Source organism: Gorilla gorilla, chromosome 1 (assembly GCF_029281585.2).
Source record: "Gorilla gorilla gorilla isolate KB3781 chromosome 1, NHGRI_mGorGor1-v2.1_pri, whole genome shotgun sequence".
Classification (NCBI taxonomy): Eukaryota; Metazoa; Chordata; class Mammalia; order Primates; family Hominidae; genus Gorilla; species Gorilla gorilla.
Window position 1 is genome coordinate 103,088,068 of NC_073224.2, and position 25,665 is coordinate 103,113,732.

The following is a 25,665-nucleotide window of genomic DNA, read 5'->3' on the forward strand; positions in this document are numbered from 1 at the left end:
TGAGATCATGCCAATGCACTTCAGCCTGAGTGAGAGAGTGAGACTTTGTCTCAAAATAGTAATAATAATAATAATCTGTCCTACTGTCAGTTGATTTTCAGTGTGCCTTCAGAGGGGGAAGGGAAAGTATACCCTTGACCTCTACAGTACTTAGACAAATTTTCACTAGGTCCAGCAAAACCTGAGCATTCCAGTCACTACACGTACTCGCCAACACTTAGTCAGTCTTTTGAATTGTAGCTATTCTGGAAAGTGTTTACTGATATTTCATAGGTTGCTTTTTGAAATTTTTTGTTTGTTTGAGATGGAGTTTCGCTCTTGTTGCCCAGGCTGGAGTGCAATGGCGTGATCTCGGCTCACAGCAACCTCTGCCTCCCGGGTTCAAGCCATTCTCCTGCCTCAGCCTCCAGAGTAGCTGGGATTACAGGCATGCGCCACCATGCCCAGCTAACTTTGTATTTTTAGTAGAGACAGGGTTTCTCCATGTTGGTCAGGCTGGTCTTGAACTCCTGACCTCAGGTGATCCGCCTGGCTCGGCCGCTTTTTTAAATTTTAAACGTGTGGGCCAGGCATGGTGGCTCATGCCTGTAATCCCAGCAATTTGAGAGGCCAAGGGGGGCACATCACCTGAGGCCAGGAGTTCGAGATCAGCCTGGACTAACTTTTTTTGTTTAAGAGTTGGGGTGGCCAGGTGCAGTGGCTCACGCCTATAATCCCAAAACTTCAGGAGGCCGAGGTGGGCAGATCACAAGGTCAGGAGTTTGAGACCAGCCTGGCCAACATGGTGAAACCCCGTCTCTACTAAAAGTACAAAAATTAGCTGGGCGTGGTGGCGAGTGCTTGTAATCCCAGCTACCGGGAAGCTGAGGCAGGAGAATCGCTTGAACCCGGGAGGTGGAGGTTGCAGTGAGCCGAGATCACACCACTGCACTCCAGCCTGGGTAACAGATAGAGACTCCATCTCAAAAAAAAAAAAAAAAGAAAGAAAGAATTGGGGTGGCCGAGCATGGTGGCTCACGCCTGTAATCCCAGCACTTTTGGAGGCCGAGGTGGGTGGATCACCTAAGGTCAGGAGTTTGAGACCAGCCTGGTCAACATGGTGAAACCCTATCTCTTTAAAAATTCAAAAATTAACCAGGTGTGGTGGTGCTTGCCTATAATCCCAGCTGCTCGGGAGGCTGAGGCAGGAGAATTGCTTGAACCCAGGAGGCAGAGGTTGCAGTGAGCAGAGATCGTGCCACTGTACTGCAGCCTGGGCAACAAGAGTGAAACTCGGTCTCAAAAAAAAAAAAAAAGTTGGGGTTTGGCTGGGTGCAGTGGCTCACATCATAATCCTAGCACTTTGAGAGGCCGAGGTGGGTGGATCACTTGAGATAAGGAGTTCAAGACCAGCCTGGCAACATGACAAAATCCCATCTCTACTAAAAACACAAAAATTAGCCAGGCCTGGTGGCGGGCACCTATAATCCTAGCTACTCCCAGCTACTCTGGAGTCTGAGACAGGAGAATCATTTGAACTTAGGGGGCAGAGGTTGCAGTAAGCCAAGATCGTGCCACTTCCCACCAGCCTGGATCAAAGAGCGAAATTCTGTCTCAAAAAAAAAAAGGCGGTGGGGGGTTGGGGTTGGCCAGGTGTGGTGGGTCACACCTGTAATCCCAGCACTTCGGGAGGCCAAGTTGCGCAGATCACTTGAGCCCAGGAGTCGGCACCATTGTGAAACCCTATCTCTACAAAAAATACAAAAATTGGCCTGGCATGGTGGTACATGCCTTTAGTCCCAGCTACTTCGGAGGCTGAGGTGGGAGAATGTGATGTCGAGGCTGCAGTGAGCCATGATCATACCACTGCACTCCAGCCTGGGTGACAGAACAAGACCGTGTCTCAGAAAAAAAAAACAAAAAACAAAACAGTTGGTGTTGTGCAGGATCTGGATTTTATGGAAAAATGAAGAGTTGGAGTCTCACTCTGTTGCCCAGGCTGGTGTTTAGTGCTGCAATCATAGATCACTGCAGCCTTGAACTCTTGGGCTGAAGTGATCCTGCCTCAGCCTCCCAAGTAGCTAGAACTATAGGTGAAAAAAAAAAAAAAAAAAAAAGAAAAGAATTACATAACAAGTTATAACTTTGTTTAAGGTGCTTTTCCTTGGCATCATGTCTTTTTTTTTCTTTTGAGACAGAGTTTCATTCTGTTGCCAAGGTTGGCATCTTGTCTTAACTGGGCTTTTACCCACTCTTCCTCGGTTTGGGCAAATGATGGTACAATATGTGGGCCTGGTTTAAGCTCTGTGCCTTTGAGATCTAAATTTTCTACCTTGTTTTACCTAAGATTCATCCCTTTAGACATGCAAATTTAGGACTGCCTAGCTAACAGTTGCTTAGGGTAATAAAACAGGTAATTAGAAGATTGATAGTCTGAATGGCAAGAAGAAAAACTATTTATTTATTTATTTTATTTTTGTTATTTTTTGAGATGGAGTCTTGCTCTGTCGCCCAGGCTGGAGTGCAATGACGTAATCTTGGCTCACTGCAATCTCCTCCTCCTGGGTTCAGGCGAACTCCGCCTCCTGCCTCAGCCACCTGAGTAGCTAGGACTATAGGTTTGCACCATCATGCCCGGCTAATTTTTGTATTTTTAGTAGAGATGGGGTTTCACTGTGGTGGCCAGGCTGGTCTTGAACTCCTGACCTCAAATGATCTGCCTGCCTCAGCCTCCCAAAGTGCTGGGATTACAGGCATGAGCCACTGTACCCAGTCTATTTTTGTTTTTTGTTTTATGTTTTTTGTTGTTGAGGCAGTACCTCACTATGTTGTCCAGAATGGTCTCAAAGTCCTGGGCTTAAATGCTGTCACCTCAGTCTCCTGTGTAGCTGGGATTACAGGCATGCACCATCACACATGGCAAAAAAAAACTATTTGAAAGCCAGCGAATTATAATTTTTAATGAAAGCTATAAGATGTACTTCTGTTTGTGTGTCTATATACCTATATGTGCTATGTGTATGTGACAATTTTTGATAAATAAAACTAGCTTTAAATTTGTTAGTAAAATAAAGGCTGTGTGTGGTGTCTCATGCCTGTAATCCTGTAATCCCAGTACTTTTGGAAGCTGAGGCAGGAGGATCACTTGAGTCCGGGTGTTTAAGACCAGCCTGGGCAACATAGTGAGATTTTTTTTTTTTTTGAGACGCAGTTTCACTCTTGTTGCCCAGGCTGGAGTGCAATGGTGTGATCTCGGCTCACCGCAACCTCCGCCTCATGGATTCAAGCAATTCTCCTGCCTCAGCCTCCCGAGTAGCTGGGATTATAGGCACGCACCACCACACTCGGCTAATTTTGTATTTTTAGTAGAGACAGGGTTTCTCTATGTTGTTCAGGCTGGTCTTGAACTCCCGACCTCAAGTGATCCGCTTGCCTCAGCCTCCCAAAGTGGTGGGATTATAGGCGTGAGCCACCGTGCCTGGCCAAAATAAAATAAAACAAAATAAAATAAAATAAATTCTTATGTCGTATTATGTTAAATTAAGTAACAGATAATCACAAAATGTCTGAGTCATTTATAAGTAAGTTAAAATACTGAAACATTAATTATTAAACATAAGTTTTATACTGTGGCATCTTATTTATATACAATATAGAAAACCTAAATATATTTAGATAGATCTTTTAATAAACAAAAATTGGGCTGATTGTGGTGACTCACGCCTGTAATTTTGTGAGGCTAATGCAAGTGAATAACTGGAGCCCAGGAGTTCAACCAGCCTGGGCAACATGGTGCAACCTTATCACTACAACAAAACTAAAAAAAATTAGCCAGGCGTGGTGGTGCATGTCTCTAGTCCCAGCTACTCTGGAGGCTGAGGTGGGAGAGTCATTTGAGCCTGGGAGGTCGAGGCTGCAGTGAGCTATGATTGTGCCACTGCACTCCAGCTTGGGTGACAGAGCGAAACCCTATCTCTTAAAAAAAATTGCTTACTTCCTAGGTTTTCACTAGAAATTAGGATTACTAAGAATTAAGATTATAGTTAGTATAGGCTGGGCACGATAGCTCACGCCTGTAATCCCAGCACTTTGAGAGGCCGAGGTGGGCAGATCACAAGGTCAGGAGATCGAGACCATCCTGGCCAACAAAGGTGAAACCTCATCTCTACTAAAAATACAAAAATTAGCTGGGCGTGGCGGTGCATGCCTGCAATCCCAGCTACTCGAGAGGCTGAGGCAGGAGAACCGCTTGAATCTGGGAGGTGGAGGTTGCAGTGAGCCAAGATTGCTCCACTGAACTTCAGCCTGGTGACAGAGCTAGACTCCATCTCAAAAAAAAAAAAAAATTATAGTTAGTATATGTAATTAAAACTACTAGATATGGCCAGGTGTGGTGGCTCATGCCTGTAATCCCAGCACTTTGGCAGGCCGAGGTTGCAGTGAGCCGAGATGGCACCACTGCACTCCAGCCTGGGTGACAGAGACTCCATCTCAAAATAGACAAACAAACAAACAAACAAACAAACAAAAAACCTACTAGATATAAAAGAAACAATTCTGTATACAAAGTGTATAAATAAAAGCAAGATATATTTTTGGCAAGGAAAGTTGTAAAAGCATGTAAAAGCATTGAGAAAAAATAATTTTGTCTATTTTACAAGTTACTTAAAGTTTGTTTCAATTAGAAGGAATAAAAATATAGATAAAACTAAATGGATACAGAAGTTGGGAAGAGAAAGGGAGTAGAAAAAGATTCTGTGGGGAACTGGCTGGGTTGAAAATCATGGCATGGGTACCAGCAGAGTCTGCAGTGGAAGAGGAGTTGATGCCTGGCCCTCTGCCACCAGACAGAAGGTTTCAATCCCTCGTTATCCCAGAGGATGCCTCAGGAATACCTGAGGAATGTCCATACCAAAGCAGCTCAACGTCCAGATGCTGTGGTACCTCAAACTGACCCAAATAAGTTGAAAAGGAAGGACGGGCACGGTGGCTCACGCCTGTAATCCCAACACTTTGGGAGGCCGAAGCGGGTGGATCACCTGAGGTGAGGAGTTCAAAACCAGCCTAGGCAACATAGTGAAACCCCATCTCTACTAAGAATACAATAATTAGCTGGGCGTGGTAGCAGGCGCCTGTAATCCCAGCTACTTGGGAGGCTGAGGCAGGAGAATCACTTGAACCCAGGAGGCGGAGGTTGCAGTGAGCTGATATCGCACCACTGCACTCCAGCCTGGGCGACAAGAGCAAAACTCCATCTCAAAAAAAAAAAAAAAAAATGAAGTTGAAAAGGAAGCAAGGTGTGAATGTTTCTCTTTTAGGATGCCAACCTGCCCCTGAAGGTTATTCCCCAATACTTCAGTGGCAATAGAAAGTGGCACCGTTTTCAACGTAAGACAGAATGTGCACAAACATAGAAGTCACTGGAAACCACGACAGTTGGATAGTAATGTGACTATGCCAAAATCTAAAGATGAAGAAGGCTAGAAGAAATTTTGTCTGAGTGAAAGTTTATATGCTGGTGTGGTCACTGACAGCTACAAATGAAAGTCCTAGAATTAATTATGTTCAAATTGGTTTTCCTCCCTTGGTTAGTATTGCTAGCAGAATGAATCAGACAACAGTAGCTACTGTCTTGGAATATCTGAGTAATTGGTTTGGAGAAAGAGACTTTACTTTGGATTTGAGAAGATGGCTTTATGTCTTATTGGCTTGCCTTGAAAAACCTTTATTACATGAGGTTCATTCACTGATTCAGCAGCTTGCAAGAAGGTGCTCTGAAGTGTGAGGCTCTTAATGGATAGCAAAGATGATGAGAGGGTTCCTGCTTTGAATTTATGTATTTATGTATTTATTTATTTATTTATTTTATTTTTTTATTTTTTTGAGACGGAGTTTCGCTCTTGTTGCCCAGGCTGGAGTGCAATGGCGCAATCTTGGCACACCACAACCTCCGCCTTCTGGGTTCAAGTTTTTCTCTTGCCTCAGCCTCCCGAGTAGCTGGGATTATAGGCAAGCACCACCACCCCTGGTTAATTTTTGAATTTTTAATAGAGATGGGGTTTCACCATGTTGACCAGGCTGGTCTCAAACTCCTGACCTTAGGTGATCCACCCACCTCAGCCTCCCAAAGTGCTGGGATTACAGGCGTGAGTCACCATGCCCAGCCACCCCAACTCTTTCTTTTCTTTTTTTTTTTTGAGACGGAGTCTCTCTCTGTTACCCAGGCTGGAGTGCAGTGGTGTGATCTCAGCTCACTGCAATCTCCACCTCCTGGGTTCAAGCGATTCTCCTGCCTCAGCTTCCCGGTAGCTGGGATTACAAGCACTCGCCACCACGCCCAGCTAATTTTTGTACTTTTAGTAGAGACGGGGTTTCACCATGTTGGCCAGGCTGGTCTCAAACTCCTGACCTTGTGATCTGCCCACCTCGGCCTCCCGAAGTGTTGGGATTATAGGCATGAGCCACTGCACCTGGCCACCCCAACTCTTAAACAAAAAAAATTAGGCCAGGCTGATCTCGAACTCCTGGCCTCAGGTGATGTGCCCTCCTTGGCCTCTCAAATTGCTGGGATTACAGGCATGAGCCACCATGTCTGGCACACACTTTTAAAATTTCAAAAAGCAACTTATGAGATATCACTAAACACTTTCTAGAAGAGCTACAATTGAAAAGACTGACAGTACTAAGTGTTGGCGAGTATGTGTATGAGTCACCAAGCCTGGACTTTTTTTTTTTTTTTTAGATAGAGTCTCCCTCTGTCGTCCAGGCTGGAGTGCAGTGGCATGATCTCAGCTCATGGCAACCCCCGCCTCCCAGGTAAAATGACTCTCCTACCACAGCCTCCTGAGTAGCTGGGACTACAGGTGTGTGCCACCACACCCAGCTAATTTTGTATTTTTAGTAGAGACGGGGTTTGACCATGTTGGCCAGGCTGGCCTCTAACTCCTGACCTTGTGATCCACCTGCAGAGGATCAAAGCACATTTAAGGCCACAGCATGTCAAAGCACCAGTCTTTGGGGTATTACTTTTTGAACCCCAACACTACGTTGGTAAATTGTTGAGCTGTATCTACCAAAGCCAAACAATTGCCTATCCCATGATACAGCATTTATAAGTATATAGCTGAGAGAAATGAGTACCTGTGGCTATAAAAAGCATGTATAAGAATGGCTGGGTGTGGTGGTTCCTACCTGTAATCCCAGCACTTTGGGAGGCTGAGGCGGGAGGATTACTTGAGGCCGGGAGTTTGAGACCAGTCTGGACAACATAGTTTAACTGCCTTTGCAAAGATTATGCCCGTTTAGAGAAATCTAGCATGGCTGACTCTATCTTGCTTCTAGCCTCACAGGCTAGCTATCTTCTCTTATTCCTAGGCATAGGCCAAGCTACCCATAGGAGGAATTTAGTGCATAGCTTAATTTAAAAGCAAGGATGATAATAGTGCCTTCCTAAAAGTAACCCGCTTCTTGCTCAGGGAGTGAAAACTGCCTTTATAAGACTAATGAAAGGCCACAGGATTAGGATTATGGGAGGGACGTGAATTCTACTAAAATATAGGCATAGTTTCTATAATCCCTTACTGCTCAGGAGTCATGTGGCCGGTGGTCTCAAGATTTGTGACTTCCCCAATTGCTCCTACAGATAACATCAGTATTGTAGAACCTAAGACTGGTATTTTAAAATGTTTTTCAGGGTGGGTGAGGTGGCTCACGCCTGTAATTCCAATACTTTAGGAGGCTTAGGTGGGCAGATCACCTGAGGTCGGGAGTTCGAGACCAGCCTGGCCCACATGGTGAAACCCCATCTCTACTAAAAATACAAAAATTAGCTGAGTGTGGTGGTGCATGCCTGTAATCCCAGCTCCTCAGGAGGCTGAAACAGAAGAATCATTTGAACCCGGGAGGCGGAGGTTGCAGTGAGCTGAGATCGCACCACTGTACTTCAGCCTGGGCCACAAGAGCAAGACTGTCTCAAAAAAAAAAAAAAAAAAAAGTCAGACTTCTATTAGGGTGGTGCAAAAGAAATAGTCAAAACTGCAATTACTCTTGCACCAACCTAATACATTCTGGCAACTTACTGACCTTACCCAGACTTGTGACTCATGATATAACCAAATGGTCTTGTGCCTGCCCCTCACCACCCAGAGGCCGACTCAGCACACAAGGACATTTTTCCACACCCCTATGATTATATCCCCAACAAAACAGCAGCACGCATTCCCTAGTTCCCTGCCTACCAAACTATCTTTGAAAAACCCTAACTTTGATGATCACTTGAGGCCAGGAGTTTGAGACCAGCCTAACCAACATGGCAAAACCCCATCTTTACTAAAAACACAAAAAATTAATCGGGCGTGGTGGCATGAGCTTCTAGTCCCAGTTACTCAGGATGCTGAGGCATGAGAATTGCTTAAACCGAGGAGGTGGAGGTTGCAGTGAGCCGAGATTGCTTCACTGCAGTCCAGCCTGAGTGACATAAAGAGTCTCAAAAAGAAAAAAAAAAGAGAGAGAGAGAAAGAAAGAAAGAAGAAAGAAAGAAAAGAAAAGAAAGAAAGAGAAAGAAAGAGAAAGAAAAAAGGAAGGGAAGGGAGAAAGAAAAAAGAAGGGAAGGGAGAAAGAAAGAGAGAAAGAGAAAGGAAGGAAAGGAGGGAGGGAGGGAGGGAGCCGGGCATGGTGGCTCACGCCTGTAATCCCAGCACTTTGGGAGGCCGAGGCAGGCGGATCACCTGAAGTCAGGAGTTCAAGACCAGCCTGACAAACATGGTGAAACTCCGTCTCTACTAAAAGTACAAAAATTAGCCAGGCGTGGTGGCTAACACCTGTAATCCCAGCTACTCAGGAGGCTGAGGCAGGAGAATCACTTGAACCCGGGAGGCAGAGGTTGCACTGAGTCGAGATTGCGCTACTGTACTCCAGCCTGGGCGACAAGAGTGAAACTCCATCAAAAAAAAAAAAAAAGAAGAAGAAAAAGAAAGACCCTAACCTTCTAGCCTTCAGAGAGGCTGATTTGAGTGATAACTCTAGTTGTACTACACAGCTGGCCTTGCATTGATTGAACTCTTTATTGCAATAACAGGGTCTCAGTGGATTGGTTTCGTGTGTTCAGTGGCCAGAAGAACCAACTGGGGAATGACAATAGCCAGACACCATCTCTCTAAAAAACAAACAAACAAACACACAAGTTATCTATGTCAATAAAAGTAAGAATAAGCCAGGCGCAGTGGCTCACCCTGTAATCCCAGCACTTTGGGAGGCCAAGGTGGGCAGATCACGAGGTCAAGAGATCGAGACAATCCTGGCCAACATGGTGAAACCCCGTCTCTACTAAAAATACAAAAATTAGCTGGGCGTGGTGGCACACGCCTGTAGTCCCACCTACTTGGGAGGCAGAGGCAGGAGAATCATTTGAACCTGGGAGGCGGAGGTTGCAGTGAGCCGCGATCATGCCACTGCACTCCAGCCGGGTGGCAGAGCGAGACTCCATCTAAAAAAAAAAAGTAAGAATAATGATTGCATCTAAGGGGTTGAGGGTCAGGGGAGGTATTGATTAGGAGGGACAAGAAAGAACCTCTGAGGTGCTGGGAACAATCCTATCTTTTTCTGGGTGATGGTTATGTATACACATGTATACATGTATACACAATGTATACACATGTAAAACTTTATTGAGCTGTACACTTTACTATATGTATTTTGTGTGTGTGTGTGTGTGTGTGTGTGTGTGTGTTTTGAGATGGAGTCTCGCTCTGTTGCCCAGACTGGAGTGCAGTGGCGTGATCTCTGCTAACTGCAACCTCTGCATCCCAGGTTCAAGCTATTCTCCTGCCTCAGCCTCACGAGTAGCTGAGATTACAGGTGCCCACCACTATGCCCAGCTAATTTTTTGTATTTTTAGTAGAGACGGGGTTCACCATGTTGGCCAGGCTGGTCTCGAACTCCTGACCTTGTGATTTGCCTGCCTCAGCCTCCCAAAGTGCTGGGATTACAGGCGTGAGCCACCGTGCCCAGCTTGTTGCTTCGTTTTTGTTTTTGTTTTGTTGAGGTGGAGTTTCACTCTTGTTGCCTAGGCTGGAGTGCAATGGTGTGATTTCGGCTCACTGTAACCTCCGCCTCCCAGGTACAAGTGATTTTCCTGTCTCAGCCTCCCAAGTAGCTCGGATTACGGGCATGTGCCATCACACCCAGCTAATTTTTGTATTTTTAGTAGAGATGGGGTTTCACCATGTTGGCCAGGCTAGTCTTGAACTCCTGACCTCAGATGATCCACCCGCCTCAGCCTCCCAAAGTGCTGGGATTACAGGCGTGAGCCACTGCACCAGACTTACCTCAATTTTTTAAAATGGAGCAAATAAAGCTAAACTGAGGTACCACTTTTTATCTGTCAGGTTGACAAAAATCCCAGTTTTGATATAGGAGTTAAGAAGATGGCAGGGTGCAGTGACTCACGCCTGTAATCCCAGCACTTTGGGAGACCAAGGTGGGTGGATCATCTGAGGTCAGGAGTTTGAGACTAGCCTGGCCAACATGGTGAAACCCCATCTCTATTAAAAATACAAAAATTAGCTGGGCCTGGTGGCACGTGCCTGTAATCCCAGCTACCCGGGAGGCTGAGGCAGGAGAATCGCTGGAAGCTGGGAGGCGGAGGCTGCAGTGAGCTGAGATTGTGCTACTGCACTCCAGCCTTGGCAACAGAGCAAGATTCTGTCTTAAAATTAAACAAACAAAAAAAGAATCTACTTAGGCAGATAGGATATGGGAGTCCTTAGTAAGGTTCTCCTTTTATTTTTATTGATTGATTGATTGATTATTATTTTCAGATGGAGTTTCACTCTTGTTGCCCAGGCTGGAGTGCAATGGTGCGATCTCAGCTCACTGCAACCTCCGCCTCCTGGGTTCAAGCAATTTTCCTGTCTCAGCCTCCCAAGTAGCTGGGATTACAGGTGAATGCCACCACGCTCAGCTAATTTTTATATTTTTTTAATACGGACAGGGTTTCATCATATTGGTCAGGCTGGTCTCAAACTCCTGACCTCAGGTGATCTGCCCTCCTTGGCCTCCCAAAGTGCTGAGATTACAGGTGTGAGTCACTGCACCTGGCCATTATTATTATTATTGAGATGGAATCTCTCTCTCTCGCTGAGGCTGGAGTGCAGTGGACGATCTGGGCTCACTGCAACCTCTGCCTCTGGATTCAAGTGATTCTCCTGCCTCAGCCTCCTGAGTAGCTGGGGTTACAGGCGTGCCCCACCAAGCCCAGCTAATTTTTGTATTTTTAGTAGAGACGGGGTTTCACCATTTTGGTCGGGCTGGTCTTGAACTCCTGACCTCAAGTGATCCACCTGCCTCGGCCTCCCAAAGTGCTGGGATTACAGGCGTGAGCCACCGCACCCGGCCTATTTATTTATTTTCGAGACGGAGTCTTGCTCTGTCACCCAGGCTGGAGTGCAGTGGCAGGATCTCGGCTCACTGAAACCTCCGCCTCCCGGATTCAAGTGATTCTCCTGCCTCAGCCTCCAGAGTAGCTGGGGTTACAGGCACGTGCCATCACACCCAGCTAATTTTTGTATTCTTAATAGAGACGGGGTTTCACCATGTTGGACAGGCTGGTCTCAAACTCTTGACCTCGTGATGCACCTGCCTCGGCCTCCCAAAGTGCTGGGATTACCGGCATGAGCCACCAGGAGGTTCTCCTTTTAATGAAAAGCAACCCCAGATCATTTTTCTTTCTAACAAAGAGCAGCCTGTGAAATCGAGCTGCAGACATAGATGCCAGCAGTTGTGCCAATCATGTTCAAAATGGCAGTTCCATCTTTCCTTCTCTTTGTCAGCCACAGTGTACAGTAAGGAGCAGATAATATGGCGCCTGGCAAGGGGAGAGTTCATTTGCATAATAAGATTAGGGTGGGGTGGTCAGCCTTCCCCTCAAGCTATATAAACGTCACACCTGATTGAACCAATTTGATTTACCTACGTAAATCAGACATCGCCTTCTCAAGCCTGCCTATAAAATCCGGCGAACTCTGCTGCCGGCCAGTCTTTTCCTTTGGGAAGCCCCTCTTTCTCACCAGAGAGAAAACTGTTCTCCTTTTTCTTTCTGCAACCTCCGCCTCCCGGGTTGCAAGTCCAAATAAAGCTGAACTGAGGTACCACGAAACTCCTCCTGTGTGTATGTGTCCTAAATTTTCTTGGTACCAGACGACGAACCTCGGATATTTACCCCAGGCAACGAAGCCACTTTAGTTTGATACTGTTGTCAAAGTTTTGGGGAATTCATCACTATCATGCATTGCTGGCGGGTGTGCAAGTTGTTAAACCCTATATAGGGTCAATTTCGAATAGATATAAAAGTTGCAAATGCATATTATATCTTTTGACTCACTAATCCCATTTCTAGGAGTTTATCTTACAGATATATTGAATGAAACATAGATATGAGATAACACATTAGGTATAGGTATGGGATTAGACATAGCATTTATAATAGTGAAAGATTAAAAATATATAAATGGGCTAGGCACAGTGGCTCACGCCTGTAATCCCAGCACTTTGGGAAGCCAAGGCAGGAGGATTGATTGAGGCCAGGAGTTCAAGACCAGCCTGGGCAAAATAATGAGACAGTGCCTCTACAAAAAAATTAAAAAATTAGCCAGGCATGGTGGTACATGCCTGTAGTCCCAGCTACTTGGGAGTCTGAGGCAGGAGGACCTCTTGAGCCCAGAAGTTCAAGGCTGTAGTGTGCTGTAATCATGCCACTGCACTTCAGCCTGGATGACAGAGTGAGACCTGTCTCAAAAGAAAAAGAAATAAAATAAATAAAAATAAACTTCATTTGGGCCAGGCACGGTGGCTCACACCTGTAATCCCAGCACTTTGGGAGGCCGAGGTAGGCGGATCACGAGGTCAGGAGATGGAGACCATCCTGGCTAACACAGTGAAACCCTGTCTCTACTAAAAATACAAAAAAATTAGCTGGGCGTGGTGGCAGGCGCCTGTAGTCCCTGCTACTAGGGAGGCTGAGACAGAAGAATGGCATGAACCCGGGAGGCTGAGCTTGCAGTGAGCCGAGATCGCACCACTGCACTCCAGCCTGGGCAATAGAGCAAGACTCCGTCTCAAAATAAATAAATAAAAATCAATCAATCAATCAATCAATAAACAAACTTCATTTGATTTTGCTAGAGAAAAGATTGAACTATCTTTCTTTTTCCTCCATAAAAAAATGATATCATGGGCTGGGCACAGTGGCTTATGCCTGTAATCCCAGAACTTTGGGAGGCTGAGGCGGGCAGATCACTTGAGCCCAGGAGTTTGAGACCAGCCTGGGCAACATGAAAAAACCCCATCTCTACTAAAAATACAAAAAAATTAGCTGGGCGTGGTGGTGGGTGCCTGTAATCCCAGCTACTCTGGAGGCTGAGGCAGAAGAATCGCTTGAATCCGGGAGATAGAGGTTGCAGTGAGCCGAGAGCGCGCCACCGCACTCCAACTTGGGTGACAGAGTGAGACCCCGTCTCAAAAAAAAAAAAATTCTAAAAATTAGACAGGGTGTGTGCCTGCAGTCCCAGCTACTCAGGAGGCTGAGGTGGGAAGATCGCTTGAGCCTGAGTGATTGAGGTTGCAGCGAGCTATGATTATGCCACTGGACTCCAGCCTGGGTGACACAGCAAGATCGTGTCTGAAAAAGAAAGAAGTATTACAAAATCATTGTTATATGAAATAACAATCAGAGTATGCAGTGAGAAAAGTAGGAGTTTGAGCTATAGAGTGTCTGACAGAAAATAAAAAAACTTTAGGCCGGGCGCGGTGGCTCACGCCTGTAATCCTAGCATTTTGGGAGGCCGAGACAGGCGGATTATGAGGTCAGGAGATCGAGACCACCCTGCTTAACACGGCGAAATCCCGTCTCTACTAAAAATACAAAAAAATTAGCCGGGCGTGGTAGCAGGCGCCTGTAGTCCCAGCTACTCGGGAGGTGGAGTCAGGAGAATGGCGTGAACCCGGGAGGTGGAGGTTGCAGTGAGCTGAGATCACGCCACTGCACTCCAGCCTGGGCAACAGAGCGAGACTCTGTCTCAAAAAAAAAAAAAAAAAAAGAAAATACAAAAACTTAAAAAAATTTTTTTAAAAAGGAAAAAAGAGAAAAGTAGTAGTTAATATTATAGAAGTGAGATGGGTAGTTACTAATAAAGATATCCTTCTAGATTGTGAGATGTTTTGATTTCTGTCAGGTTTTTGAAATTTGTAATTTCTTTTCACTTTCTAATTAAATATTTATTTCATAACCTTTTTTTTTTTTTTTTTTTTGAGATAGACTCTTGCTCTGTCACCAGGCTGGAATGTAGTGACGCGATCTCCTGTGTTCAAGCGATTCTCGTGTCTCAGCCTCCCGAGTAGCTAGGGTCACAGGCACACATCACCACACCCAGATAATTTTTGTATTTTTAGTAGAGACGGGGTTTCACCATGATGGTCAGGATGGTCTCAATCTCCTGACCTCGTGATCCGCCTGCCTCGGCCTCCCAAAGTGCTGGGATTGCAGGCATGAGCCACCGCACCTGGCCTGTATTCTTTTTTTTAAAGGGGACCCACCAAACTGTGTAAACTCCAGGTCCCACAAAACCTGGATCCACCCTGGCTTGGGCCAGCTGCAGAGGGACTTTGAGGAGACAGCAAAACTGTCCACTGGAGTTTTTAAATAAAACAAAACAAAAACAAAAACTGGTCTCTATGTGACATATCCCTCCTTTCCCCCAAATCCTGTATGAAATCTTTAGCAAAATAGCTATTTTTTAACTTTAAAATTTAACAGAACCAGGTGGAAGAGACTTGGATTAGCAGGAGCAATGTGAGAAATTCTGTGGGGGTAGAGGGAGGAGTGTATGTGTGGCCACAAGTTCCATAATAGGTATGGAGGTGACAATTGCCTGCTGTCTGCACTCCTCAGGCTGCACCTGGAAGATTCTGCCCCAGATAAGGAGGCAGGTTGTCAAAGGGACATGGAAAGACTAGGGCAAACCCACAGGCACTCATCCAGAGTGATAAAGAGTTTGGAGTCAGAGCCTGGAGATTTCTTTCTCTCTCTTTTTCTTTTTCTTTCTTTCTTTCTTTCTTTCTTTCTTTCTTTCTTTCTTTCTTTCTTTCTTTCTTTCTTTCTTTCTTTCTTTCTTTCTTTCTTTCTTTCTTTCTTTCTTTCTTTCTCTTTCTTTCTTTTTCTCTTTCTTTTCTTTCTTTCTTTTTCTTTCCTTCTTTCTTTTTCTTCCTTCCTTCCTTCCTTCTTCCTTCCTTCTTTCCTTCCTTCCTTTTCTTTTGTTTCCCTCCCTCCCTTTCTCTTTCTTCTTTCTTTCTCTCTTTCTTCTTTCTTTCTTTTTCTTTATTTCTCTTTTCTTTTCCCTCCCTCCCTCCCTCCCTTCCTCCCTTCTTTCCTTCCTTCCTCCCTTCCTCTCTTCCTTCCTTCCTCTTTCTCTCTTTTTTTTTTTTTTTTGATAGAGTCTCTATATTTCCCAGGCTGATCTTGAACTATTGGCTTTAAGGAATCCTCCTGCCTTGGCTTCCCAAAGTGCTGGGATTATAGGTTTGAACCACATGCCTAGCCAAGATCTTGGAGAAGCGTCTCAAGAAACTACAGATGGTCTTTGACTTACTATTTTTCTTTTTTTTTTTTTTTTTGAGATGGAGTTTCACTCTTGTTCCCCAGGCTGGAGTGCAATGGCACGATCTCAGCTCACCACAACCTCTGCCTCCCCGGTTCAAGTGATTCTCCTGCCTCAGCCTCCCGAGTAGTTGGGATTACAGGCATGCACCACCACGCCTAGCTAATTTTGTATTTTTAGTAGAGACGGGGTTTCTCCATGTTGGTCAGGCTGGTCTTGAATTCCCGACCTCACGTGATCTGCCCACCTCAGCCTCCCAAAGTGCTGTGATTACAGGTGTGAGCAACCGTGCCTGGCTAATATTTAATTTTTAATTATTATGGATACTTGCTAGTTGTATTAAATGTATTTTCAATTTATAATACTTTCAATTTAGGATGGACATATTGGGATGTAACTCCATCCCCCATAAGTCAAAGAGCATCTGTAGTGATGTCGTACTGCTGAGACTCCAAATGGAGGGGTGGGAGGAGGTGGGCACCGTTGTTAGAAGAGACAAGGGACCTCTGCCTACTTAGAAAAGACAACGCTGGGCCTGGCTCAGTGGCTCATGCCTGTAATCCCAGGACTTTGGGTGGTCAAGGTGAGCAAATAGCTTGAGCCCAGTAGTTGGAGACCAGCCTGGCCAACATGGCAAAACCCTATCTCTACAAAAAACACAAAAATTAGCCAGGTGTGGTGGTGTGGGCCTGTAGTTTCAACTACTTGGGAGGCTGAGGTGGGAGGATCACTTGAGCCCAGGAAGTGGAGGTCGCAGTGAGCCAAGAAGTCATCCCTGCACTCCAGCCACTGCACTCCCACCTGAGTGACAGAAGGAAACCCTGTCTCAAAAAAAAAAAAAAAAAAAAAGCCAGTGCTATGCAGGGCAGGTGGGCCCCACTTAGCCTGGGAGTGTTCTTGGTCTCCCCCAGGAAAGAATTCAATAGTGAGCCAGCGGTGTTAAACTGCAACTTTTAATTGAAGCAGCAGGGTACAGCAGCAGCACAGGTGCCGCTCTCTGGGGAGCACAGCTACCCCATCGGCAGTGTACCCAGAGTAGCAGCTCAAAGGCCATTTGCAGTCATTTTTATTTTATTTTATTTTATTTTATTTTATTTTATTTTATTTTATTTTTTCGAGACAGAGTCTCGCTGTCTCTCCAGGCTGGAGTGCAGTGGCGCGATCTCACTGCAAGCTCCGCCTCCCGGGTTCATGCCATTCTCCTGCCTCAGCCTCCCGAGTAGCTGGGACTACAGCCACCCGCCACCATGCCTGGCTAATTTTTTGTATTTTTAGTAGAGACGGGGCTTCACCATGTTAGTCAGGATGCTCTTGATCTCCTGACCTCATGATCCACCCACCTTGGCCTCCCAAAGTGCTGGGATTACAGGCATCAGCCACCATGCCCAGCCTGCAGTCATATTTATAACTCACTTTTGTTGTTGTTGTTGTTGTTTTTGTTTTTTGAGATGGAGTCTTGCTCTGTCACCTAGGCTGGAGTGCAGTGATGAGATCTTAGCTCACTGCCTCCTGGGTTCAAGCGATTCTCCTGACTCAGCCTCTGGAGTAGCTGGGATTACAGGCGTGCACCACCACTCCTGGGTAATTTTTATATTTTTCGTAGAGATGGGGTTTTACCATGTTGGCCAGGCTGGTCTGGAACTCCTGACCTCAAGTGATCCGCCTGTCTCGGCCTCCCAAAGTGCCGGGATTACAGGCGTGAGCCAACTCGCCCAGCCTATAACTCACTTTTAATTACATGCAAATTAAGAAGCGGGCTATGCAGAAATTTCTAGGAAAAGGTTGGTAATTTCCAGGCCATCAGGTTGTTGCAATGGAAAGGGGCGGAAACATCCCAGTGTTGCCATGGCAATGGTGAACTGACAGGGCACACTGTTGGGCATGTCATGGAAAGCTGCTTCTCTTCAGTCCCTGTTTTAGCTAGTCGTCAACTTGGTCCTATTTCTGAGCCCCACCTCCTGAGTTGAGTCCTGCCCCCTACCTCTCTAGGACAATTGGAAGAGGTGGGGAGCCGGAATGGCTTTTCTATAAATATGAAAGGCATTTATACTAAATACCTAACATAGGCCAGGCGTGGTGGCTCACACCTGTAATCCCAGCACTTTGGGAGGCCAAGGCGGGTGGATCACTTGAGGTCAGGAGTTTGAGACCAACCAGACCAGCCTGACCAACATGGAGAAACCACGTCTCTACTAAAAGTACAAAATTAGCTGGGCGTGGTGGCGCATGCCTGTAATCCCAGCTACTCAGGAGGCCGAGGCAGGAGAATCACTTGAACATGGGAGGTGGAGGTTGCGGTGAGCTGACATCGCACCATTGCACTCTAGCCTGGGCAACGAGTGAAACTCCATCTCAAAATAAATAAATAAATAAATAAAAATAAAAAATAAATAAAATAAATAAATACCTAACATCAAACAATTTATAATTCACATTGGAATGATGTTCATCAGATTTTTTTACATTTTATTTTTATTTTTTATTTTTTTGAGACAGAGTCTCACTCTGTAGCCCAGGCTGGAGTGTGGTGGTAGGATCTCAGCTCACTGCAACCTCTGCTTCTCGGGCTCAAGCAATCCTCCAACCCCAAACTCCCTGGTAGCTGGGACTACAGGCACGTGCCACCACGCCAGGCTAAATTTTTTTTTTTTTTTTTTTGAGATGGAGCTTCACTCTTGTTGCCCAGGCTGGAGTGCAATGGCACGATCTTGGCTCACTGAAACCTCCAGTTCCTGGGTTCAAGCAATTCTCCTGTCTCAGCCTCCTGAGTAGCTGGGATTACAGGTGCCCGCCACCACGCCTGGCTAATTTTTGTATTTTTATTAGAGATGGGGTTTTGCCATGTTGGCCAGGCTGGTCTCGAACTTTTGACCTCAGGTGATCTGCCCACCTTGGCCTCCCAAAGTGCTGGGATTACAAGGGTGAGCCACCGTGCCTGGCCTTATTTTTATTTTTTTAATTTTTAAAAAATGTGGGTACGGCCAGGTGTGGTGGTGCCCACCTGTAATCCCAGCTACTTGGGAGGCTGAAGCAGAAGAATCGCTTGAATCCCAGAGGCGGAGGTTGTAGTGATCTGAGATCACACCATTGCACTCCATCCTGGGCCACAGAGCAAGACTGTCTCAAAAAAAAAAAAAAAAAAAAAAAAAAAAAAAAATTTCAGGGTCTTGCTGTATTGCCCGAGCTGGAGTGTAGTGGTTATTCATAGGCTGGATCCCATTACTGATTAGCATGGAAATGTTGACCTACTCTGTTTTCGATGTGGGCCAGTTTACCCCTTGTAAGGCAACCTGGTGGTCTCCTGCTCCCAGGAAATCACCAGATTTATGCCCAATGTGGTGGGGACACCTGATTGCATAGTGCACTACAGCCCAGAACTTCGGCCCTCAAGTGATCCTCCTGCCTCCACTCTCCAAGTAGCTGGGCCTACAGGCATGTACTACCATGCCTGGCCAAATATTAACAAATACTATATTTATAATTGTAGAGATAGGGTCTTGCTATGTTGCTTAGGCTCGTCTCAAACTCCTGGGCTTCAAGTGATCCTCCTGCCTTGGCCTCCCAACAAGCTGGGATTATAGATGTAAGCCACCATGCGCTGCCAATAATGACTATTTTGATGTCAGAATCTTAGGTGATTTTTTTTTTTTTTGTAAGTCTGCATCTCACTCTGTACTCAGGCTGGAGTGCAGTGGCACCATCACGGCTCACTGTAACCTTGAACTCCTGGGTTCAAGGGATCCTCCTGCCTCAGCCTATTGAATAGCTAGGACTACAGGCATGTGCCACCACACCTGGCTAATTTTTTTTTTTCTTTTGTAGAGATGAGGTCTTGTTATATTGACCAGGTTGGTCTTGAACTCCTGTCCTCAATTGATCCTCTTGCCTGGGCCTTCAAAGTGTTGAGATTATGGGTGTGAGCCACTATGCCTGGCCTCTTAGGTGATTCTTTATTTCTTCTCTGTAATTCTTTTTCTAAATGTATGTTATTTCTAGAAATAATAAGGTCATTAATCTTTTTTTATTTTTTGAGACGGGGTCTTGCTCTGTTGCATAGGCTGGAGTGCATTGGCACAATCTAGGCTCACTGGAACCTCTGCCTCCAGGGTTCAAGCGATTCTCCTGCCTCAGCCTCCCGAGTAGCTGGGACTACAGGCTCGTGCCACCATGCCTGGCTAATTTTTGTATTCTTAGTAGAGACGGGGTTTTGCCATGTTGGCCAGGCTGGTCTCGAGCTCTTGATCTCGTGATCCACCCACCTCAGCCTCCCAAAGTGCTAGGATTACAGGTGAGAGCCACCTCACCCTGCCCAAGGTCATTAATCTTAAAAAAAAAAAAAAAAAAAGAGGCTGGGCCTGGTGGCTCATGCCTGTAATCCCAGCACTTTGGGAGGCCAAGGCGGGCAGATCATGAGGTCAAGAGTTTGAGACCAGCCTGGCCATCATGACGAAACCCCATCTCTACTAAGAATACAAAAATTAGCCAGGTGTGGTGACACGAGCCTGTAGTCCCAGCTACTCAGGAGGCTGAGGCAGGAGAATTGCTTACCAGGAGGCGGAGGTTGCAGTAAGCCAAGACTGTGCCACTGCACTCCAGCCTGGGCAACAGAGCGAGACTCCATCTCAAACAAACAAACAAAAAAACAAAAAAAACTCGACCAGGCGCAGTGGCTCACACCTGTAATCCCAGCACTTTGGGAGGCTGAGGTGGGCAGATTACCTGAGGTCAGGAGTTTAAGACCACCCTGACCAACGTGGCAAAACCCCGTCTCTACTAAAAATACCAAAAATTTAGCCAGGCACGGTGGTGTGCCTGTAATCCCAGCTGCTCAGGAGCCTGAGGCAAGAGAATCACTTGAACTCGGGAGTCGGAGGTTGCAGTGAGCTGAGATCATGCCACTGCACTCCAGCCTGGGTGACAGAGTGGGACTCTGTCTTAGAAAAAAAAACAAAAACAAAAAAACAAAAACCTCTTTTAGATACATGTGGTCTCCAAAGTTCTAATTCAGCTACTGAAATACCTCTACCGTTGCTTCTTCTCTCAATTATTACACAAGTGGATTAAGTTTATCCTGATTTTCACGACGTATATAAAAACTCATCTCCAAGCTCAACAAAACAAAGGATCTCCCATCCAACAAGATGTGCCTTCCTGGCTGGGCCTGGTGGCTCATACCTGTAATACCAGCACTTTGGGAGGCAGAGGTGGGCAGATCACCTGAGGTCAGGAGTTCGAGACCAGCCTGAAACCCTATCTCTGCTAAAAATACAAAAATTAGCCAGGCATGGGGGCAGGTGCTGTAATCACAGCTATTGGGGAGGCTGAGGTAGGAGAGTCACTTGAACCCAGAAAGTGGAGGTTGCAGTGAGCTGAGATTGCACCACTGCACTCCAGCCTGGGTGACAGAACGAGACTCCGTCTCAATAATAATAATAATAATAATAATAAACTAATTAATTAAAAATACAAAAAGTAGCCAGGCTTGGTGGCAGGCACCTGTAATCCCAGCGAGGCTGAGGCAGGAGAATCGCTTGAACTTGGAAGGTGGAGGCTGCAGTGAGCTGAGATAATGCCATTGCACTCCAGCGTGGGCGACGGAGTGAGACTTCATCTCCAAAAAAGAAAAAAAAGAATTAGCTGGTGGGGGTGGTGTGCTCCTGTAGGCCTAGCTGCTCGGGAGGCTGAGGTAGGTGGATCACTTCACCCCAGGAGTTCCAGGTTGCAGTGAGCTATAATTGCTCCACTGCACTCTTGCTCAGCCTAGGAGACAAAGTGAAACTCTGTCTCAATTTAAAAAAAAAAAAAATCTAGCGTTATGATTTGTATAATGTTGACTCTTAATCATACCAACAAACACTTACCTAATTGTTATTACCTGCCAGTGTTCTGAGCATGTAACAGGAATTATTAAGTCATGTAATTCTCATAACAAACCTATGAAGTAGGTTTTAAGATCATTCCTGAGTTACAGAATAGAAAACTCAGGGCAGAGAGAAGCTGAGTAGTTTGCATAAGGTTACATTGATTATGAGTGACAGAGCTGGGATCTAAATCCAGGCAGGCTATCTCCAGAGTCCAGCCTCTTACCCAACTTTGCACTGCCTCTCATTTGATAGAGGAGTGTAATTGTGCCAGTTTTGAACACTGAGATCTGCATGGTATTTTGGCCTAGCTTTTCCCTGCCTGAAGTTTAGTGGGCTGACCTGATCATCGGACATGCAATAGCCAAGGCATACCATATGTAGTCCACATTTGGAAGCCAAAGACAGATAGTCATACTGGGATGATTGCATCAAGTTCAGACAGGGTGCCACTGTCATGAGCAGATGTGCCTGATTATGGAATCTTCCCTTTGGAAAGGTTCTTAAAGGGCAACCAGCCTATCCTCTGACTCACTGGTGCCAGTGTATGCGGTATGAAAGTGGATGGCTGGGGTCTTTTCCTATCTGGACTCTCTCACTGCTTCTCTAACCATGGTTTGAGGTACAGTCAAGCAGGTTTTTGCCACCACCTCCCCTGTTCCTGGTAGAATGCAGTCTGGGAGCAGGCACGGGACGTGGTCTCATCTTCCTCCAGAGCGTCCTCTCCTGTCTTTGTGCAACACCAAATTCATCTGCATCCCGACCCTTCATCTTGGTGGTAAACACCTCGCCTGGAATCTTACTTGCGTTCCAACCCAAAGAGATTAAATCTTCCTGGACAGCATTCTTCTTTTTTTTTTTTAATGGTTAATTTATTTATTTTTATAGCTCCTGCAATTTAATTAAAAAATTGACTTTCAGTCTGCAAAACTGGGCTCTGCTTAATTAGATTCCACGGATCTGTCCTGAAAGGTATAAATCTTTTTTAAAAATAATTATTACTAAATATACTGCTATGATAAATAAATTACTCAAACCCTTTGACGTAGAGAAAAGAGCGGGTGAGGGAGGAGGTTATTTGTCTGTTTCTGTCAGCTCCATTTTTGTTCCAGGCCGTGGCCTTGTTCGGGGCTGGCTGGGCGGGGGTTCCCTCTGCACAGCCTCCAGCTGGCCCTTCCACCCGCCTGCTGAGCTGCCTTCTCAGCCCGCCCCACTCTTCCAGGGGCGTCACGTGGGCTGATGAGATAATGTATGTGAAAGCCTTTGTCAACTGCAAGGCACAATTGAATGCCAATTATTATTGTTATTCTTACCATACTCTGGGGAAACCCTGCGGCCCCCACCCCTCCCAAACGTACTAGGCGGGACAGCCCGGGAAACTGAGAGGCTAGACTGCCCCTCCCACGTGGGCGGAGGTTCCTGGCACAAGACGGTCTCCCCAGCCTGTGGGGAGGGCTTTATTGCTACCCTCCTGGTGCCCCCTTAGGAATGGCTTTCCCAGTTCTTTCTGGCTTCAGGGGCCTTCCTCCGGAAGGAAATCTCCTTAGTTCCAGTGAAAGTTCTCGGGCCGCTGAAATCATCGACTCCTTAGGCCCCTCCTCACCTCCGCCGCACAGCCCCTTCCCCTCCCGGTGCCCGCAGTGGAGCCAGGCTGCCTCGGAAGGATCTGACCGGCAATTTCCTAGAATTGTGCTTCTGGAGCTCCTCAGTCGTCCACTCCCTGCCCCTCTTCCCCACCTCATTTAAGGCTCCTCTCCCCAGAGCCCAAGTCCCCGTAGCTGTCCCAGCTCCACCCTGATCTAACTTCCTAGGCCTCACAGCTCTCTTTATCATAGCCAGTCTCTTCAGGGGCTGTCTGCTACCCTTGTGGGGAGGAACTGGGGCATGGGAGGCTACAGGGCCACCAGGGCCCATCAGGAAGTTCAGTAGCTGTGGTTGACAGGACAACCACTCTTGGTTAGGCCTTCCCAGTGCTGTTCATCCCCGGCTTGACTGGTGAGAGGACTGGACCATGTCTGCTCCCTCTCCCAATAAATTGAGCCTGACTGGTGCCAAAAAGGGTGGGCGGGAAGCACAAAACAAGAAGAGTCACTGGACAGGAGGGGAGCAATTTATCCTTTCTTTATCCCAAACTGCCAGCCGTGTACCAGGGAGCAGTGCCACGCCAGACCTCCAAGCTCCCAGTGGCCACCCTACGTCCAGGTCCTACAGGGTGGACTCCAGGAAGAGGCCTGGGAGGTCAGGGGAGAGGCCTGCCTGCACTTGATGGATGGTCCTGAAGAAATGTCTGGCACTTTCCTCCCCCATGAGGGCGGTAGAGCTGCAGCCACCTCTCCCCCGCATTCCTGCCTGCCTGCCTGCCTGCCTGCCTGCCTGCCTGGGAAGGAGGGGTGAGCGGTGGGTCCAGCAGGGAAACCAGGGCTCCTGGCTCAGCTGAGAGGCATTTTGCAAACTATGACTCAACATTTGTCTACACTGACATGGGGAATGGAGGAGCAGGTGGACAATCCCCAAATTTCACCTGGGTTGAAAGGCATCCATATGTTCCCACCCGACCCCCACTTCCTCCCCAGCTCCCAGGCCTCTCCATTCAGTCCATACTAATTATCTGATTCCTACTGTATGCCAGCCATTGAGTAACATAACAGTTCTCAAGGTGTGGTCCGCAAATCCTGGGAGTCCCAAATATTTTTTCAGGGCATAGATGAGGTCAAACGATTTTCATAATAATTCTAATACGTTATTTGCCTTTTTGACAGAGTTGACACATTGCATCGAAGTGCAAAAGCAATGGGGGTAAAACTGCTGTGGCTTTACATAAATCAAGGCAGTGGCACCCAATTAGTATTGCATGCATTCTTCACCACTGCACACTGAAAAGGCTGGTTTCACATAAGAATGTTCTTGATAAAGCAGTCAACAATTATTAACATGTAATAGGCTTATTATTGTTATCTTACATGAGTTAATAAATAAGGATTTGTGGCTGGGCGCGGTGGCTCACGCCTGTAATCCCAGCACTTTGGGAGGCTGAGATGGGCGGATCACGAGGTCAGGAGATCAAGACCATCCTAGCTAACATGGTGAAACTCCGTCTCAACTAAAAATACAAAAAAATTAGCCGGGCACGGTGGCGGGCGCCTGTAGTCCCAGCTACTCGGGAGGCTGAGGCAGGAGAATGGGGTGAACCCAGGAGGTGGAGCTTGCAGTGAGCCGAGATCGCGCCACTGCTCTCCAGCCTGGGTGACAGAGCAAGACTCTGTCTCAAAAAAAAAAATTAAAAAATAAATAAATAAGGATTTGTTTTAATATCTACTATGGTAAATATCAATAGATATCCACATAAACAAAAGCTCTTTAGGTCCCTAATACTTTTTTGTGTGTGTGATTGAGTTTCGCTCTTGTTGCCCAGACTGGAGTGCAATGGCACGATCTCGGCTCACTGCAACTTCTGCCTCTCAGGTTCAAGCAATTCTCCTGCCTCAGCCTCCTGAGTAGCTGGGATTACAGGCACCCACCACCACGCCCAGCTAATTATTGTACTTTTTTTTTTTGAGATGGAGTTTCACTCTTGTTGCCCAGGCTGGAGTGCAATGGCGCAATCTCGGCTCACCGCAACCTCTGCCTCCCAGGTTCAAGTGATTCTCCTGCCTCAGCCTCCCTAGTAGCTAGGATTACAGGCATGTGCCACCACACCCGGCTAATTTTGTATTTTTAGTAGACATGGGGTTTCTCCATGTTGGTCAGGCTGGTCTCGAACTCCTGACCTTAGGTGATCCACCCGCCTCAGCCTCCCAAAGTGCTGGGATTACAGACATGAGCCACCGTGCCTGGCTAATTATTGTATTTTTAGTAGAGATGGGGTTTCACCATGTAGGCCACGCTGATCTCAAACTCCTGACCTTGTGATCCACCCACCTCGGCCTCCCAAGCTGCTGGGATTACAGGGTTGAGCCACTATACCTAGCCTTTTTTTTTTTTTTTTTTTTTTTTAAGATAGTCTCGCTCTGTGGCCCAGGCTGGAGTGCAGTGGTGAGATCTTGGCTCACTGAAGCCTCCACCTCCTGAGTTCAAGCAATTCTCCTGCCTCAGTCACCTGAGTAGCTGGGATTACAGGTATGCATCGCTATGCCCGGCTAATTCTGTATTTTTTTTTTTTTTTTTTTTTGAGACAG

The 25,665-nt window shown here is 46.5% G+C and overlaps 1 pseudogene; it reads left to right on the forward strand.

The window, feature by feature from the left end:
- The first annotated feature begins 4,747 nt into the window (after window positions 1–4,747).
- Window positions 4,748–23,236, forward strand: LOC109028629 (gem-associated protein 2-like; annotated as a pseudogene).
- The last annotated feature ends 2,429 nt before the right edge of the window (window positions 23,237–25,665 follow it).